Below are 19,154 nucleotides of genomic sequence, written 5' to 3' on the forward strand. Positions count from 1 at the left end.
AACTATTGTTTAGTTGTGTGAGGATTTTTTGCTCACATTTATCTCTTGATTCATTTAAACGATGTTTTACATAATAATGCCTTTATTCTACAAAATGTTTCAATTCTAAATTATAGTCGTGTATTTAAGTCTATTTGAGCATTAAACGTAATCGCATTCTCCATTTCAGTTGTAAGTTTATCTACGAAATAAATCAAATGCTAATACAATGCAATTATTTTGCTTAATACCTATTATATTCCTCATAAATATTAAATTCAAACACTCGAGTGAAGGCAAAGGAAATGAATATACGTTTCCCGATACGTTTGCAGAATATCCATACTTTATATTATAAATTCTAAAGTGACTGTCTGTTCCGCTTACACAGCTAAACCGCCAACAAAGTTTTATGAAATTGAATAGATACTTATTTAAAAAGACAACTCACGTACTGGGAAGAACCATCTCTTAGCAAATATAGCGGTTTGTAAATACGGCACACAAACAGCTTGTTTAGTGGTAAGCTTTTAACAAAACAGGCCTTCGAGTTAGGTATTTAATTACAACACTACTAGACACAAGACAACTTAATAATAAAAATATGGAGATTATTTTTTAACTATCAAACCACATTACGCGCTTCTCAATAATACCGCTTCTGAGACAAACAATATATTTTAGTTGGCTATACCTCTTATAAGTTAAATAGGATGTCAAAGTTGCATACAAGATAGTATTATGAATGCAAGCGGACGAAGCCGCGAACAAAAGCTAGTCTGCAATAAAGTACTAGAAGTGTAGGCGGTAAGTCAGAAGACAGTTTTAGTACGTACTAATTTGTTACAGACTAAGAAGTGAATGTATGGTCGCGAGCTAGAATGTGGAATGATAGCCGACTCAATGACTCTTTGTTTGGAGTTGCGAATGCTTCAACTTAAGGCTTCGCGCATACATGCTATTTCTAGACCAGTGGTTCCCAACCAGTGGTCCGTGGAAGGCAAAATATAATCAATGATTGAAAATTTTTCAGGTTGATTATTACTATTACTCGTACTTACATAGTGTTCCCTGCAAAAAGTGGTCCCGGACTAAGAAAAGGTTGGGAACCCCTGTTCTAGACAAACAAACAATTATTTAATGCTTTTAGCCTGTGAGAGTGTTGGAATCGTATTAAAGTTATTCTGTAACTGAGTTTAGTTTTAGTTTCAAATATGCAACGCTACGTTTGCTCATTGCCTACCTTAGTTAAGTTTAAAGCTACCTCGGTAGTTTAGTAATAATGAGCTACACGTAACTTTACGTACTGTTCGGTAAATCTTCAATAACGGTTAGTATTTATGCACCTGTGCCTCGATTCTCTACTACTATCGACTACCGACAACCGAACTGTCATCGAGAAATTTTGTATGAAAATCTGTACCTCGATTTTGTACAATTATCAAGTACCGACAACCGGCTAGCTATCGAAATTTTGACATTTAGAATGTACTGCCAAAATGTTTCCTACGACACCCGCCAGAGGCGCTGATCAGATTTTCATACAAAATTTCTCGATGACAGTTCGGTTGTCGGTAGTCGATAGTAGTAGAGAATCGAGGCACTGTTTATAAATCATAACAAATAAGGAAAAAGTAGTATAAGTTGATACCTCCCAAGCAAGTGGTCGCAGGTTCGAACCCGACGCAACACACCAATGACTTTTCGAAGTTATGTGTGTATTAGAAATAATACACACATAACTTCGAAAGGGTAAAGGGCATGTTAGTTCCCCAACCCGCACTTGGCCAGCGTGGTGGACTCAAGGCTTAACCCCTCCATCATTACGGGAGGAGACCCTTGCCCAGCAGTGGGACAGTAATGAGTTAAATTTATTTTTATTATTTATTTTTACTTTAACTGCGTCTTATTACAAAAGGTTGCATTAAAAATACTTTTCGCAGATTTGGACTATAAAGTGCATGAAAGTCCTAAAAAAATAAAGTATTTACGTATAAAAGGTATTTTAAATCTAAATAGTAACTGTACTGAACATACCTTACAAACGACTAAAGCCTTACGAAAACTGGATCAGTGGCTTAAAGTCTTCATCATCCAAATAGACCGGCTTATTGTAATTTGAATAAAATATTATTAAGTATTCTTTGCTCAAGTGGTTTTGTAAATAAAATGTAAAATTTATTTAATCTTTTAAATGGCTGCTTATTTTGCAGGCTGACATCGAAAGAGTTAATAGTTAAACCTCAGAGTTTTTCAATACGTTCATATTACCTCCAATAAAAACGTCTTTACTTTTACGTAATAAGATGAAATACCACCGCAAAAGAACGTTATTCTCAAGTCCACAAATAGAATTTCTGTTATGATTATTACGAATAAAGTGTTACATCTCGTGCTCACCGCAACATTGTAAAGTGTAATACAGCGGTAGTTGCCGCCTCCAACTTGCTATGTTAATTTAACTACTTGAGTAGCCGAGAATCTACTTGATGCCTCCATAAATGATGAAAATGTACTGTAATTATAGTAAATATCAATCAAAGCGAATTATCAACAGCTCGCATCACATCCAATAACTTTATCCGAACTGTGTGTGCGGGATTGTATTATTTTTTAATTACTCTCTTATAAATGAGAGTGATGGAAGCACCGAATACGGCAGAATATCGACGTAGTCATAATTAATCGAGCAGATGCGGGTGGCAATTACTTACTAACTATATTATGGGATCCCTGTTGACACCAAGAATGAATCACGCAATTATGTAGTCAAGTTTCAAGATGGATTCCGCCCATTACGAGCTCAAGCGACAGCTTATTGAAATATCACTTAGTATTAAGCCATAGTTTAAAGTTTAATCCGTCCAATAAAATAAACTACTGCGTCTTTGCCCCAGGAGTATTTTATTTCTTAGATTGTACAAAAAGATGAGGGATTGCATAAAATAACAATGTCTCTACCGTCGCTACCGTCGAGTTGAATTTGTAGAAAATAAGTCCTAGGAAAACCTGACTATGAATATTAATCACTTTAGCGATCGCTTAGTCTTTATTTAATTTGACTTTCAAGCCAGAAAGTGTTAAATTAAAAAGTTATTCTGCACCCTAATTGTGGCTGTCTCTCAATTCCTTTTACTTTGCTTTGCATCGGATGGATAATTATCATTTCAAACTGAATTAATCTGTTTACATTTTTGAATTATAATGTTTCAAAATATTTGGTGCTTGATATCGTCTCGCAAAACATTATCTCGAATTAAAACGTGTTTGCGGAAACTACAAGATAGACTGAAGCGAGTAAATTGGAAAGTTCGGTTATTTTCTCGATGCACCCATTTTATGTTCGGCTTAAATCTTGTTTGTCTTTTATGTAAGAAGCCTTGTCGGTCTAAATTCATTTCGTACGTACCTATGTACCAGGTTGACCTGATTATGCAGCCGCATTGCAGTGGATCTCACTGGATTTGGACAACCTCTTATAATATCACAGTTGGTAAAGTAACGACTCCACCGAATGTATATTTTTAATTCTCTGTTCTCTCGTGTTTATCCCTTTCTGCGGTTTATTTCATTAACACAAATACTGTTTTAAAACCCGACTTTTGACATTACTCGCATTAACAGACATACTTCTGGCGAAATGAAATTCGAATGTTGCGGCGCTGTTTAAAGTTTTACATCAAAATGTAGCGCTTAAATAAATTGAGATAGTCTCATCACGTAGGTATGTGTGTGATGGTGATTTGGTATAGAGCGGTTCTAAGTAATAGTTGTAATCAGCATAGCGACAGACCCCTATACGTCAAAGGATAAAGGAGATTTAGTGCTTTCCCGAGCAGATTAGGGATCCCCTTCAATGAAAATCTTTATTACATCTAATTCATTTGGATGGCAGATAATGACATTATCCCGCGATCGTTTGGTTAAAGTTCACTAATTTTGAATACGTATTAAATTTGTGAATTATGTGTCTACCGAAATTCAATTTTGAAAAAGATTTTTGCTGTCCCTACTAAAGTTAATAATGTAATAAAATAGATTGTTTTATATCAGAATTCTTTAGATGGGCTTTATGGATTTTGGGACAAGTGGTATTTTTATATTGAGCCATTTATTTAACAGCCCCAAAATAAAATCTTAAGCAAACACAAATATTTCTATACAAAATAAAATAAAGTTGTGAAAGTGTACCTAACTTTTTAAATATGTGAAGTCACGATTAGATCTCAGGCGGATTCTACGCAAATGAAATGATATCCATCTATCGATTACGCTAAGCAACGTTGTGCACTATCTAATTTGTGGATAAGTAAGTGTCCGCATAATTAATATGATCGGAACCACTTTGAGCTTTGGAGAGCACTTCGGCTTCCAGATTTAGATTGACGATATAACTTAGTATGTTTGCATCAACTGCAGACACACAACTGCGGTTAACACATTGTTCACCATTTTTCGTCAATTACTCGTTGAATTCAGTGCAGTAAGAGTTTAGTCTTTCTGTTTACCTCTGCCTGTTTCCATACCTTTGCGGACCGACTGCCTTTGTTACTGTACTATCAAGCCACCGCCTGCGAGGAATTCGGTTTGAAAAAGTAAGCGGCGCTTGTGCTAATTCAGTATACAGATTCACTGTACACAGATATTTTTGCAGCATTCTTTGTTTGAGAATAACAGATCGCTCGGCGCCAATAAGTTTTGGCGTTTAGGCGATTTTAATATTGGATTGAGATTGCTATAAGGAGTAAGTCAGTCCGAAGAGAAAAGACAATCTTTGTTTCTAGACAAAGTCAAAGAGCAGTAGAAGAAGCGTGTACAACAACAAAAGCACCTACACACGATTCATTCAGTTCATTTTCATTTAATGGACAAAACAAACATGGAGCTTTCTTTACTTACAAAACATATTACTTTAGTTTTATAATAATAACTTAAGGACGAGTTAAAATAACCGACTAAAAATAATTGAGCTCAGTCCGAATGTAGCCGAGTCCACGCTGTATGAATAAATCAACATAAAATTAATTTGTTAAAGCTACGTATTAATTAATGACGTCTATTTGTATTCATCATTCATTGCTTCATTTCGTGAATTACGACACTATTAATAAATGTTAGGGCAATTTTGAGAGCGTTTTCACACCGGTTGCGTTTTTATAAAAACTTTGATTGCTCGTATGATTCGTGCGTGCACGCAAGCGCACGCTCTGTCCGTATACGAGCGTATATACGTACGTTAGTTAGTTGTAATTTTTTCATGTTTTGTGTTTGGTCGAAATTGTAACATAAAAACATAAGGAATACAATAAAAAGAGACTAAATTAAAAAACCACTTATAATGGAACTGCTTCAGAAATTATTATTATAACAAGTATAAATTACTATTGGCCCTGCAACGTCATACTAGGTACTTAACGCATTGAACTGTTATCAGAATAGCAGCGTAATTATGTCATTTTCTATTAATGATTCAATTCTGCGTAGATTAGAATTTAATCAGAGCACGAGCCACACCGATCTATAGCGATAGGTTTAGCACATGCGATATTGGGATTAACTAAGTTTTGATTAACAATTATAGTGTGCACCGTTATTCTCGGTTTATTTTAAACCAGAGAGACAGCTCAGTTCCAATACAAATTTTAGTAACAATTTCCTTGTGCTGGAATAAACTGCAGTCTGAAGCACTGGAATGCACTGGATCAATCCAATCCAGGTAATAGGATAGCAGTCTATTTTTCAATCCAGTGTGTCTACTTCATTGCCAGTTAAACTAGTGCAGTGATTATAAAACTGGCAGGGCTTTTTCGGAAATAAATTGCCCTTGAAACATCGCTTACTTGTTCAAGTTTGGCGTAATGCAAATGGACATCGTTCCAGTCCAGCGTTGGAATGAATCACTGGAATGTAGTGACTACTGAATAGTTAATTATTACGACTTTCAATAAATAAACAGTCGTTTTACAATTGTATACTTTCAGCATCGAAACGTATCTTCGACACCAAAAGCCAAAAATAGATCAGTTGATATTTAAACTTCGAGAAAGGTTTTTAAAAGCTCCTTTTTCGGAACACTTCTTGCATTAAGGCTTCAAACTTCCGAATAAATATGTAAAACTTACAAAAGTTAGATACAACATCCGTTTCCAAATATAAAAAGTACCAGCGCTTTTTCGGTAGATACAGGAAGATCATATTTTATTTTTAGGAGGTCGTGGCCTCGTTTTTTTATCTCATTAAATCACTGTCAGCAATTATATTCTATGCATAATCACCATACAAATTACCCTCACTTATTTACTGTATGAAGTGGGCTCGAGATTTGATTATAAAACTGATTGTTTAGTACACAATGACTGCGAAGTCAAGAGAAATTTCAAATTAATAAACTTAGCTTTTACTATTTTTGCATGGCTTAATATTTAATACTATATGTGTATCATTCAGTCCGCAACATACCATAATAATAATTTCATGTTCGCGTTTCTTCTTATAGTCTCCATTTAACTTCTTTTATTTGATTTCCAATATTTTAAGAAGAATGCGTTCTCAGGCATGTGATTCCATTCGCTCGTAGTTCTTTCTCCTGTTTACTCTATTTTATATTATAGCCCTGAGCTCAAGTAGAGCAGCAAGGTGCCTAGTCTATTTAAATTATTAATGCACGTAAATTGAATTATACTAGTTTTTGCCCCCGGGTCTGCACAACACTCCGGTTTCCAGTCTTTTTGTTCCCTATACAGAGCAATAATGTATGCGCATATGAATATTAATGTAAAAAATATTAATATCACAACCGTTTCCGTAGTTTTTGCGTGCACCGCACGTGGGTACGTAATAAATAGATTTGCATTTTTTTCTGACATTAGTTACGATGTTTTGAGCAGTATTAAGCTCGTCAGATTTATTTTTTCACAAGTTGAAATACAAATTAATCTTGTGTCGTGACGGATTTTACAAATATAGGGATACAAGATACAAATGGATATGAATAATTTAAGTAATAGTGTCTGAATCTGGCCATCTGTGCAGGACTTTGTTTATAGTGTCCAAGTATGTTCACAATACACAACTACACTCTCTATTCCTTCACTCTCATAACCCGGTGGGACGGTTATCCGACACGACCAGTGAGGGGTCAGGCGCAGGACCGACGGATTTACGTGGAGGTATATGGCCTCAACTTCCTGACTCCGGGTAATCTCTGAAAATTCTTAACAGAAAATCTAAGATAAGACTTTTGGCCTGAATTCTGGGAATTCGCACCCGAGACCTCTTGCGCGTTGCGAGACCTCTCACTACAGTCGCTTACATTACCAAACTATAGTATACATATTTGAGTCACATGTAATATACAAACCTTCGCTTAATAGAACAAATGTTATGATCATGATGTAGCGAGTTAACGGTTGCTGCGACACGGTAGTTAAACGACCACTCTGTTATTCTCTTCTGCTTAGTAAACGTTTTTACTCGTTAAAGTATTTGTCGCGGTCAACTAGAGTGTCGTCTCCAAGTTTACGACGTCTATCGACTCGCTACTTTGATTGTCCGGTGATAATCGACTAAGTTGCACTCCAGTTTGTAGGACGTTGGAGACTCAAGATAAGTGCTTTGTCACAAAGGAAATAACTTCAAAAACGCATTAGTTAAATAGTTAAACATTTAATATGTCTGCCTTAATTCTGTTCATTAAAGTTTGTTTATTATTCCATGAATTCATTTTAAAAGCAACCAGAATGGTTTTTTCAGGACAATGTAAGATATACTGTTTAATATGAATGGCTATAAATTAAAAATGCATAGTTGAATGCAAGGGCATTGAAAGCTACGACAGGCGATCGATTGATATCTTTTTTACCCAGAACGGCAATTGATTTTTAAAGGGCGCCATGGTTATCGCATATCTATGGGATCATATAAATAGTTCTGGGCGAGGGAATGGACGTTAAATGCATGGAACTTTAAGCGTAAATTACTACGTTTAAATTCCTTCGTTATAGATAGCTAAAGTTTTGAGTAAGTAAAGAGTAAATGAAATGGTTAATTTCTCACAAAGGTATTTATTTTATTGAACTTTACGATATGATGGCTTATTTTGTGGAGTATTTGTTACGTCTTTACTTTTTTGTATACTTGAGATTAAATATCAATTAGTTTTGTAAGCGCCTACGTTGGAGCGATTTTAAATTGTAGGTGACGCGCACTTGTAAACTTTCTGAGTCTAAAGGGAGGCCCCCTTTAGACTCAGAAAGTTTAAAGAAATGAAACACTAAAAAACTCATTACCACCACTTGATAAATATACATTAACCTACCTGTATTTAGCAAATTAAATGCCAACGCTAATAACCGAGACTTGGGTAGCTCTAGATCAAATAAAGTTTGAGTTCAGTTATGTAGATTTCAAGCGCAACTTTACTTACAAAAGCTCAAAAACTCGGTCCATAACAAAGAGGTCAGATTCTGATGTATTGTTACGTTACAAGCTTGCCCGTAACTTTGTACAACGAGTTTAAAATGTACGCCAGTTTTAAGTCCGACCAAACAAAAATTTAAAAACCGATTGCGACTCGAACTAAGCTGTTATTTGTTTTCCAGCTATGTTTGTTGAAACGGGGATTTGAATATGTTTTTTTTCTCTGTGTAGTTTTCACGTGAATGTATAATTCGGTATCAAAATTTTCCTTCAACGTTTGTTCTGCAGTTGTTACGAGATCCATTACACAATTTTGGGAGTTTAAGCCGTGGAGAGTATGATGAAAAATTATTTCGTTTGCAAATTGGTCAGGTGTTCTATTTTAATTCTTCGATTCGTTTAAACAAATACTAGTGCCATGCAAACTAATCTCTATAGCTAAATATTATCGTAATCGGCTAGAGGCATGCGCTAGTGCTAATACTACTTTCGAATAAGCTTAGGAAGGGAAACATACTTTCTTCAGCACCGTCGCGCTTGACGAAACGTGATTGTTAGTGAACGATTGATTGGCTACACTAATCATGAGAATATTTATAAGTATCTGAGAATTTACATTGTAACGAATATGATTAATACCTTTATTCAACTTTGTAGTTTTGGAATTGTAATTCACAGTTTTTTTCAAGGAATCGTAAGTATTTGGCAATACGAAATTATGAGAAATTTTAACGCGTTTCGCAAAATTCTTCTATAAATATAATATTTTGTATTTACAGTAAGTAGCATTTAATAAGTTTTCAATAAATACAGCTTCATTAATCTCGCGCAATCAACGCGAGAAATTGAGAAATAAATTTGTTTGTTAAATCAGCAACTTCGAGGTTTTAAAATACATTTCTGAATATTTTTGAATACATTAAACATTTACAGTAGATTTAAGCCAATAATGTACTTGATTCCGATTACACTTATTACAGACGGATATTGGAAATATTTACGATATAAACCAGAATGGTTTCACAAGAAATAATATTTTATATTTTCAATTCGTGTTAAAATTAAAACGTTCAAAAGGGATAAAAATATTTCATGTTTAAAACGAATTTATTCATTCATAGTTCTACAAAATATCGTTCAAATAATCCGATTAAATTATTTTACATTTATTGTTTCTTTGTTATTCTTGTTTAATATAGTCTGTATAGACGGCTACTTACTAATTTATGTTAAGTTTTACATAGCTAGGGTACGTAGGTAGATAACTTAGGCAAAATAATGAAGAAATTGTATCGGAAAATTAACTCAAACGAGTTAAGCGGTACTCACGTGTTGTTGTTAAATGTTAACAATATAACAAGAAAAACAAGTATTAGTAAGTTCCAATATTTCTTGGAAATCTAGCAAATGCACGAGAACAAACAAACCTTTGTTTCAATCCAAATGTGTTCTTTATATTTTAGAATGTTAAGTGAGCCTTTGAAAGTCGCAAGAAAAATATTTCAATGAATGTTAGAGATTGAAAAATTCATTTCATTCGTTCGGGAGTGTCTCGAACTCGTGAAAATAAATTGGATAGATATCTGATATCACATATATGTTCAATTGATTTAAAGATTCTGACTACGTATGTTTCGGTCGAACACTTGCACAATATAAGGTAATAACGAAATATTAAAGGAATGTAATGGAAATCGACGAAGCGAAATCCTTTGTGTCGTCGAAATGATACGTTGAAATATTCAGGTACGTTTAAGATTTGTTGTTGATATTGTTTGTTCAGTTATTCGAGCGCAAATATAACCAACCCTTTCGAAGTATTTGCAAAGGAATTCGGTCTATTTAACACTCTACAAAAGGTCAAACGAGTTGCTCTCTCTATGAAAATTAGGCAAACGATCCTCTTGATTTGTTTTGGCCTAAAACAATTTAATGAATTTAGTGTCGGATTTATGATTTAGCACCGCTATCTCAATTACATTTTACAGTGGTGTATTTATAAAGGGCATAGGCATATTGGTTCTTATAATTCAATTTTTTTATCAACATAAAACAACAAAACCATTAAAGGTTTTTTCATTAATTAATGAAATTAATACGTTTAAACCATAAAAATTGGCTCAATGTAATCTAATTATTAATTCAAAAGGGCTATTAATTGCCGTTAATTTATAACCTGATTCTGTTTATTACGACTATCGTATATGTCGTTAAATGGAAAAATTCATAAAGCTCCCGCTTGTACTAACATATAGAAGACATTACTGAAAGATGTAATAAAATTTAAGCGGGCATTATTGTTATTATTTGCATAATTCGGCATTTCGCTTTGCATAACGAGTCCTGGCCCATGAATATCGCGAACTCCATACATTCGCACAGGCTCACTCACCCTTCAAACACTCTAAATATTAACTCTATTATATTTATTGTATCAGATTTTCTTTGTTTCAGACTAAATTAATTACACTCTCTCGTACAATAAATTGTTAACGGCACGTGCGAAAGGTTTAATCTAAATTTATAAAAGCCCTTTGAGAGCAAATTTAAAGGATCACTGCAAAAATAAATTACAATCGTTTTTTGGACAATATAACAGGGATAAGGTTTTAAAACGAAGTTATTACCAGGTGGTCCATGAATGGTAAAATCCCATTTTCCACGGCATTAAGCACTGAACAGGACAAAAGGTTCGCGGCAAATTGTCGACACGAAACCACGTGCGACGCGGGCGGGTACCAAACGTCTAACTGCGCGGTCTGGCTGCGCGGTTACCCTTAACGTAGATACCCTCTTATTAATATCCTACCCGACCTCCTAAACAAAGGAACTCGAATCAATTAGGGTCAAACCGGCAGCCTTACAGTTTAAGGACGAATCATACCGTCGCATACGAAATGCATTCGTTCATCGACTACACTTTTGAAACAATCCAAACTACGCTTATGCTTCGACACTGGCATATGACGCGGCAAAAGAAGAAAAACGCGCAATATGCGCTGGAAAGAGACGGAGCTATATGTATTAGCTGTTCGTCGGAGTAAGACAGCATCAGACATTTTGTAAGCTGATAACCAGAGGCAGCGAACAGAGCGAGGGGAACCATATTCTCGCGCGACTCTGCATGAATGTAATGAATTAAAATTCAATGGTATACAAGCAAGACTTTGTGCGTGAGTGTGAATCGCTTTTAACATAAAAGCTCACTGTGTTTCGTAATTTGTATGTAATTTTACATTGCTTATAAAATTTGTTCACAACTGAACGTTCAATCGGAAACCAATTAGAAAACTTAGTTAAACAACTTTTATTAGAGGTTTGCGTGAATAAAACAATAAAGAACAAATTATAAGGATCTTATATCGGTTAGCCGCGTTACACAATGAAGGATGGAGGAAAACATTTCGTAAGATGAAGTAGTTCTCAAGGCACTATCAACTGTATTAATTCAGATAAGGAAATAAAAAACCGGAAAGCTCTTAGTTTTATCCACGCATTAACCCACGTTATCCCTATCGATTCAAGGATTCATCCTTACATCAAAAAATACATGCGCTACTATAAAGGGACGGCTACGATTTAAAACAAAGCAACCAACCAAAAGCATTTGGTTCAATGCAAACGGCACAGTGGGACAGCGCGCACATAAACGTGAACAAAAATTTCTGACTGATTTTTACCTATACATCCATGGAAATGCAATCCATCATTGGATCCTCGCGTATCCACGGCCGCGGCACGCACACAGGGGCGCCAGCGCGCACACTCGCGCACCGCACCTCCTCACGCGAAGGGAAAATCTTCACACACGACACAGATAAACATGTCAACTGCTAGACATTGTTACCCTAAAGTCCTTTCACGTTTTTCACCACAAAATCACCATTATACACTTATGATAACACAAACAGCATAACTGAACACAGAAACACTGGATTATTTTGCAATATCACTCGCGTTCAAGTCACGAAGCCGACGGTTTCGACAAAAATACGCGTAGATATTATAGTGTCGATTCGGCGACTGTACTCCCCGCCCTGTTCCAGAGGCGAATGGTGCCGCCATATTGAATCTCACTACATCGCGACACAGTGGCGCATCTAGCGGCCAAACTTGGAACAAAATTGTGAGTTCACATGCAACTCGCAGCTATAAAAGTAACCATTTACCTGTTTCTGTATAACATTAACTTTATTTTAGTTAAAATACCCATAAAACTTAACAAGCAGATAATGTTCGGTATAGTAGAAATGTAATTTAAACGTTTGCTATAGAAATACTAGCTGTATAATCAAAGGATCTAAGGTGTTGGTGTAATGTTTACGTTTGTAGTATCACCGTTAACCGCTAGATTGCGCTGACAAGGTCAGAATAATATACAATCACGTTATAATATCAATATTCATGTTTATGTAGGTATCATGTGGGTACATTATATGGCACGCGCTTTGTTGTATCGAAGGGTTTATGTAATAGAAGCTGTGTAACCGGCGTATTATTTCTATCAGCATTTAATCGGTTCCGCGCTTAAACAATAAATACTTACATGTGCCCAATGTTCCAAAAATATCGCTTTTGGGATTTGGGGGTAATTACAGGAACGCTTTATTTTAGGAAGTGGGTAGAAAATCACTCCAATTTTTATATTAAAAAAATCGTATCTTAAAACTTTTTTGTATGGTGTTTTCTAATCTTAAGTCAATCTTAAGAAGACGGAATATTAAATCACCGTATGTAAGTTGTTATAACATCGATTGAAGCCGACCCAGATGCTCGCTGTTACGGTTTACGGCTCACGATGTGTTTTATACCCGTAAAGTGATAAAAGGCTTGACGTCGGTTTCCTTAAACCGCGCTATTGACACCACTCAAATTATAGGATTTTGGCACTTTTGTTTGAACGATGAAGTATTCATAAAAACCAATATGGTTTGAAGAATGGAGTACCTGTTTATCTTAATATAAACATTTCTGTTTATGCAGGATACAAAAGAATAAACCTTTAAGCTGTTGTAGGTGTTCTTAATTCTTCGTAAAACTATTTTTCAGGATTCAATATGGTAAATAAAATAGGTTGACAAACGCAATGATGGTCTAGTTAAATTATTAAATTATCAACCATGCAAAAATACATATGAAAGTACTTACGTACCGTAATACGAATATTCTCTTTATTTTCGCATAAACAACTAATTCAAATAAGGCTTTTGAAATAAATTATGCGCTCCTTTTAAATGTTGTTTGAGATCAAGTACAAATACAGTGTTTAATGGGATTAAGTTGCAGCTTTCTCCAATTGCCAAAATAGTTTGAATGGCCACAAAAGTGTTCATTGGCAATAAGCCAATGCTAATATAGAAGTGATTGTGAGTTTAGTCATTAAGGACGATGAGGTCGTTCCACTGTGCAAGCCTTTTGCGGGCTGTGACTACAAGTTGCGGCTTTTGACACACTGGGCTCGAGCCGAGGGCACATTATGACTATTAGCTGAGAAATTGTGTGGCTAAATTAAATTATAGTGTAATATTATACCTATTTGTTTTTGCTTTTAAGTAAGCTTACCGTGATCTTCTTAGTCTTGTCATTACTAGGACAAAACGTCTTCTGAGAAAAAGTTTTCTAGCTTCAGATAATGGAGGATTATGAAGTTCAATATTATTATCTGATTTTACGTCGTGAAATATAAGTAAATACGTTTTTCGTTTTTTGCAACGCAATCGGCACATTTTTAAGGTTTCGTATCTTGTAATGCTTGAAAAATAGGACACTTTATAATTAAAAGAAAAAGTTCGACGAGTTTTTTACGCATAGGAAACCTTTTAAAAACATCAATAAGGAACTATCGCTCTTAGAACCACATAATTATGTGCTTATGCAAAGTGGGTATATTATTATTTGAAGAACAACATCGGAAAAACATCCCATCATTTCATTAACAGTTTTAATATACGATACGATTTACAGCAAAAGCACTGAAAATGCCTCTATATTTTAAAAGCCAATTTTCGTTAAAAGGATTATTGAGAGGATGTAAGGTATCGATGCATTTTGCCAATGAAGCGATAAAATGTTTCTACGTGCTTGAGCTTAAAAGATTTCCGTAATATATTAATGTGTTGTGACAAACTTTATTAATGGATAGAATAGTGAAGTGAACAGATTTTGCACAGTCTTTGTTGTATAGGCTAAAGAGACGATTTTTACTGACTTAATTTGATTTTTTAAAAAGGTTAAAGATATTTTATGTGCTTTGTATTCTTGTTTGTGGTTTATGCCAACTCTTGTCTAATCAATGGTCTCTAATCAATTTATTTTAGGCCGTATTAAATGTCTAATACGTTGTAATATTGAGGGATATTATTTGACAAAACAACTGTGTAACTACATTACGTAGTTTCATCAAAGCGTCGCGGACGCACGCTGCATCAATGTTATCAAAACATTCAAATTACAAATACTATCCGTTGTTCTCGTGCTCAAGTATTAAACATCCTGTAACAGTCATGCTTGAACAAAGTGCTTTCAAAATATCTCTTTTCACCGCAACAGTATCGTTAATTCCAGTCTCACTCCACATATTCTTAGTACGACAAACTGCACTTAATCAAAGCAGCCAAGTATGCAGTTTCTAATCCACGGTCGTATATTGAACCAGGTTTTACTTACATTCTGCATAGCTACAATTCTGCCACTATTTAGGTCGATCAATCAATGTTCAATTATTTTCGGTTAAATTAGATTTACTGCCCGTTTGCAATCATTCCAAAGTTGCACGTTAAGATTAAAACGATATGCGTAAAGCGAGTGAACAACAAAAAAATACATTGCGGACTAACTAAGGACAACCACGCCTAATAATAGCCAGTTGGCTCAAGCCAAACTATTTCCAACAAAAAGGGAATTAAATTACAGTTTTTATTCACCAAAAACAAATCAAATACAGGATAATGATGCACGTATAAGACTTAAGTGACACAATTAGTGCCCTTATCGCTGTCGGCGATCGCTTTCAGTCGAATTTTCTTTTCGCAATTCCTCGAACACGCCGTCCAAATTACATTTTGCCTTCCAGAAGAAATACAAATTACGATTTGGAATGTTTCATTATTGACGTATGCAAAAGACCCGTTTTGTCATAAAACATTTATTATAAAAGTACCATTTCCTTACTTGGAAAGAATGGTTAGTTTATTCTCTATTTCTTCGACTTTATGCAGATTTAACCGCTCTCTAAGTAAGTTCTCAAGTATGTTATATGTTATCTTGCTCGCAAGTCGCTTCACTTGCCGTTAAATTTAAGAGGAGCGGGTAAATGCAATTGTGTTTTAGCGTCAACGTTGTTGAATGTAGATAGAATCTGGATGAGGCGTCTCATCGTGCATGCAAGCAAATTACCTAGACGGAAAAACATGAATATCTACTTAGTGTTCGTAAGTTGAGTTTTTGTTTTTTTGGTTTGGTTTTAACAATTCTTGTGCTGCCATGTTGGATTTTATTGTAATTAGTGTCGTCAGGTCATTTGCTTCCTTAAAGTAATAGCGGCATAAGCAATGCATTTATTTTTTACGCACTGTAGCCCGGGTCTCATTTTAATTTCATTTGGCCTTTGCCTCTTTTAAGATCCATTTTAAGTATACTTATCCATCGTTACCTACTCCACCAAGCGAAAGCTGGTAAAAAACAGAAATAAATTTCATAAGCCTGCATTGACTTGCCAAATCGGTGTTAAATTGTTCCGAATGTCAAAACATGTTTCGTGCATGATTAGTTGTCAAGGGCTATGAAATCCATCGCCTTCGGATAAATGGAGGCACAGGGGTGACAGTTAATCCGCTTCATTGATACCGTTGTACGAGGGATGTTGTAAATAAAACATACTGTGATTTTGATCGTACACTGCTGTTTAAATATCACCTAGTCTCCATTTAGCAGTTATAATAGAAGCGTGGGAATTTTGATGTTCATAAATGCAGCTTAAATTATTTTAATAATGCGTGTTTTTGGTTAAATGTGTTTCGATTATATACGGTAGGTACTTTACCGTTAAATATATAGCTAGCTTTCGTGTCAATGTTTGGAAAAAAGTGGGATGATTAAATACCACTTGACCTAGTATTTTACCGTCCAAATTTCTCTTACCATATGAATATGTTACAATTGATACGCAATATTCTAACAATACAACCTTAACACCGTTCCCAATACTTTGGAAAGGTACCAAGTACTGGTGTGAAAGAAATAAAAAATAATTTCTATTGCTGTGCTTGTCAAACTGCAACGTTTGCCTATTACCTGATTGGTTCCGGACGAGCGAGCGTTTCGTTTCACTTGCGCCTCTCTGTAATATTATAATTATGTACAATTTTATTTTAGAAAAACTAATGACGTCATTAAAATTAGTTTTTCTATACCTTCGGTATTTAGCAATCACAAGTTAAACTAATATCTTAAGTTGCCTGCCTGAATTTGCTATTTCCAGAAATCTTGATTTGTAAGTAGTGTAGTAAATAAGTATGAAAAGGCCTGACTTGAAAAAAACCTCATAATAACCAATTAAAATGTACAAACACCTATACAATTAGTTGAAATTAATTGATAAAATAAACCAACTCTTCGGAAAGAAAGGAAATTAAAACACCAACACAACAAAAAATCAATTAACTAAGAATAAAATTGTATTACAATGATTAATCGTGTAAGTACAAAAAAGGTAATGTCTTTTACAACACGTTCTTAAATGTCTTCATATACGTGACTTGTTTTGTGTATAGCAATTAATTGTTCTGCTCTATTTTATATGCTGCAGCTATTAGTTATGCTCTGCTGCGGTCTTCAAACGCTTCACCACAGCCAGTAATGCATACGTCCATCATTTGTTATAAATAATATGCTATATGCATATGCTTAGTAATTATAGCTTATTGGTGTACATAGATTAACATACTTAATACCTGCTTAAATACTGTGCTTTATACTACGCGTTATGTACCTTTATGTTTCTGAATATAGCTGCAATCCGTTGCGAGGAAAGTAGAAAATAAATATCTACAAGAGGCATAAGAGAGGACCGCCATGCCAATCCAGAAGAATACAAGTCGACATACACTGTTTTTGCTTAACAGAGGCCAATCAGTTACTTTAAGTTAATTTAAACTTTTTTAATACAGTATGAATACGGTGTTAGGTTTAAAATAGACTATAATCGCGGAAAAATACGGTAACGACATAAGATATTTTGCCAATTTTCTCAAAACTGGCTATTGAAACTTTGGCAGGGCAGAAGAGTGCGGGTGAAAAACGCGTAACAACGACGGCGTCCTTCTGTTCCTGATGTGTATTCAGCACGAAATATAAATTTTCACGGATCAGTACTTACTAGTTACTACCTAATTAGCTACGACTAAGTCCAAATTGGTCTGATTGTGATTAAACAACGTATGTGTTAATTTTTCTACTACGTTTATCTAATTTGTTTGAGGTTATTGCGTAATTTGCTTTCTACAATCTGATTTATCCATCGGTTGCCATTTATCTTTCCTAGCATTTCAGTTAACAAAGAAAAATTGCTCTATATCTAATGCCCACACACAAAATAAATGTCATGATACCAGACGATCATAAGCTTCTTGGAAAATATTGAACCTATAAAGTCAGAGAAAGATATGTAGGCGAGTCAAAGACGAATACTTTGTCTCAATCATAACGTAATAAGGGGCGGGCCTATTGCCATTTATCAGGCACCGATCCAATCGTGGTCTATTATGGGAAATGAGAACTGAATTATACGCTTGCCGTCCACGATCTCCTATTGAAAGCAGAGTATTAGATATTTTACCTTTTGTCGACGTAGCCCGGTTGGGTAAAGTTATAAAAGAAAATTATCTTTTACCTGATTTGTAGTAAGTACCTAATATTTTTGTATATCATGTCGTTTTGGCTAATAAGATAGACTGCATTCTGCACTTAAATACTAAATATATTTAAAAGACGCTTTTAAATACAAGATATTTGTCAAACAACACTGCTAAATTTTGCAACAAAACCCTCGGTAGCGGTTGTTCTACACAAGAGGTTTGTACTTTATAGCCTTCGCCTTCATTACTATTACGTCACAACACCACATCAACAGTTATGTCTGATAACTTCAAAGTCACGACTAAGGGTATTATTTCCAAAGGGTGCATAATAATCGTTCCACATTCAGGTCATTCGAGCTAGCCGTTACGTTTTACGTGCATATTACTGGGTATGTTACGATACAGTTCGTAAACTGGTCGGCTGGAGGCGTGTGTGAGCCCATAAAACATACTAATAGCGTTGTTTGTGTTGTGCAAGCCACACTGATACAAATTAGTTGCCTGCCAACTCATACACTTGGGCTTGTGTTATGAAACTTACACTTAACGCCGGCTACGTTTGGCTTGATTTCACACGCGTGGATTTCGTTTTTCCTTCCCTTTTGTTCCTTTCCACAATGTAACGTGGTAGTATATTATTAGAATTATTATTTTAGTTGTTGAGTTATATTATTTTATTGCAAGCAATTATCGGCATGTACCTCAATGCGAATAATCTTCATGGGACGAAAATATACAAAATTCTGATAGATCATTTACAAATATTCATACGAACGGTTCAGGCAGACAGATACATTTTTTAAGTAATGTCATTAACAGTTAGGTATTAAGCTTGTGTATTACAATTTAGACCTAAATTAGATGATTAATAGTAGACTATTATAATATAATATCAGTTGA

The 19,154-nt window shown here is 34.9% G+C and overlaps 1 protein-coding gene across 2 annotated transcripts in view; it reads right to left on the bottom strand.

Moving 5' to 3' along the window:
- Hers (Histone gene-specific Epigenetic Repressor in late S phase) overlaps positions 1-12,444 on the bottom strand; it is a 190,886-nt gene extending 178,442 nt beyond the window's left edge. For both annotated transcript variants that reach the window (XM_076120485.1, XM_076120484.1), the window contains exon 1: positions 12,078-12,444. The gene's annotated coding sequence lies outside the window, so the exon portion shown is untranslated. The remainder of the gene's footprint in view (positions 1-12,077) is intronic.
- Positions 12,445-19,154: the final 6,710 nt, after the last annotated feature.

The sequence above is a fragment of the Anticarsia gemmatalis genome, chromosome 12 (genome assembly GCF_050436995.1).
Source record: "Anticarsia gemmatalis isolate Benzon Research Colony breed Stoneville strain chromosome 12, ilAntGemm2 primary, whole genome shotgun sequence".
NCBI lineage: Eukaryota > Metazoa > Arthropoda > Insecta > Lepidoptera > Erebidae > Anticarsia > Anticarsia gemmatalis.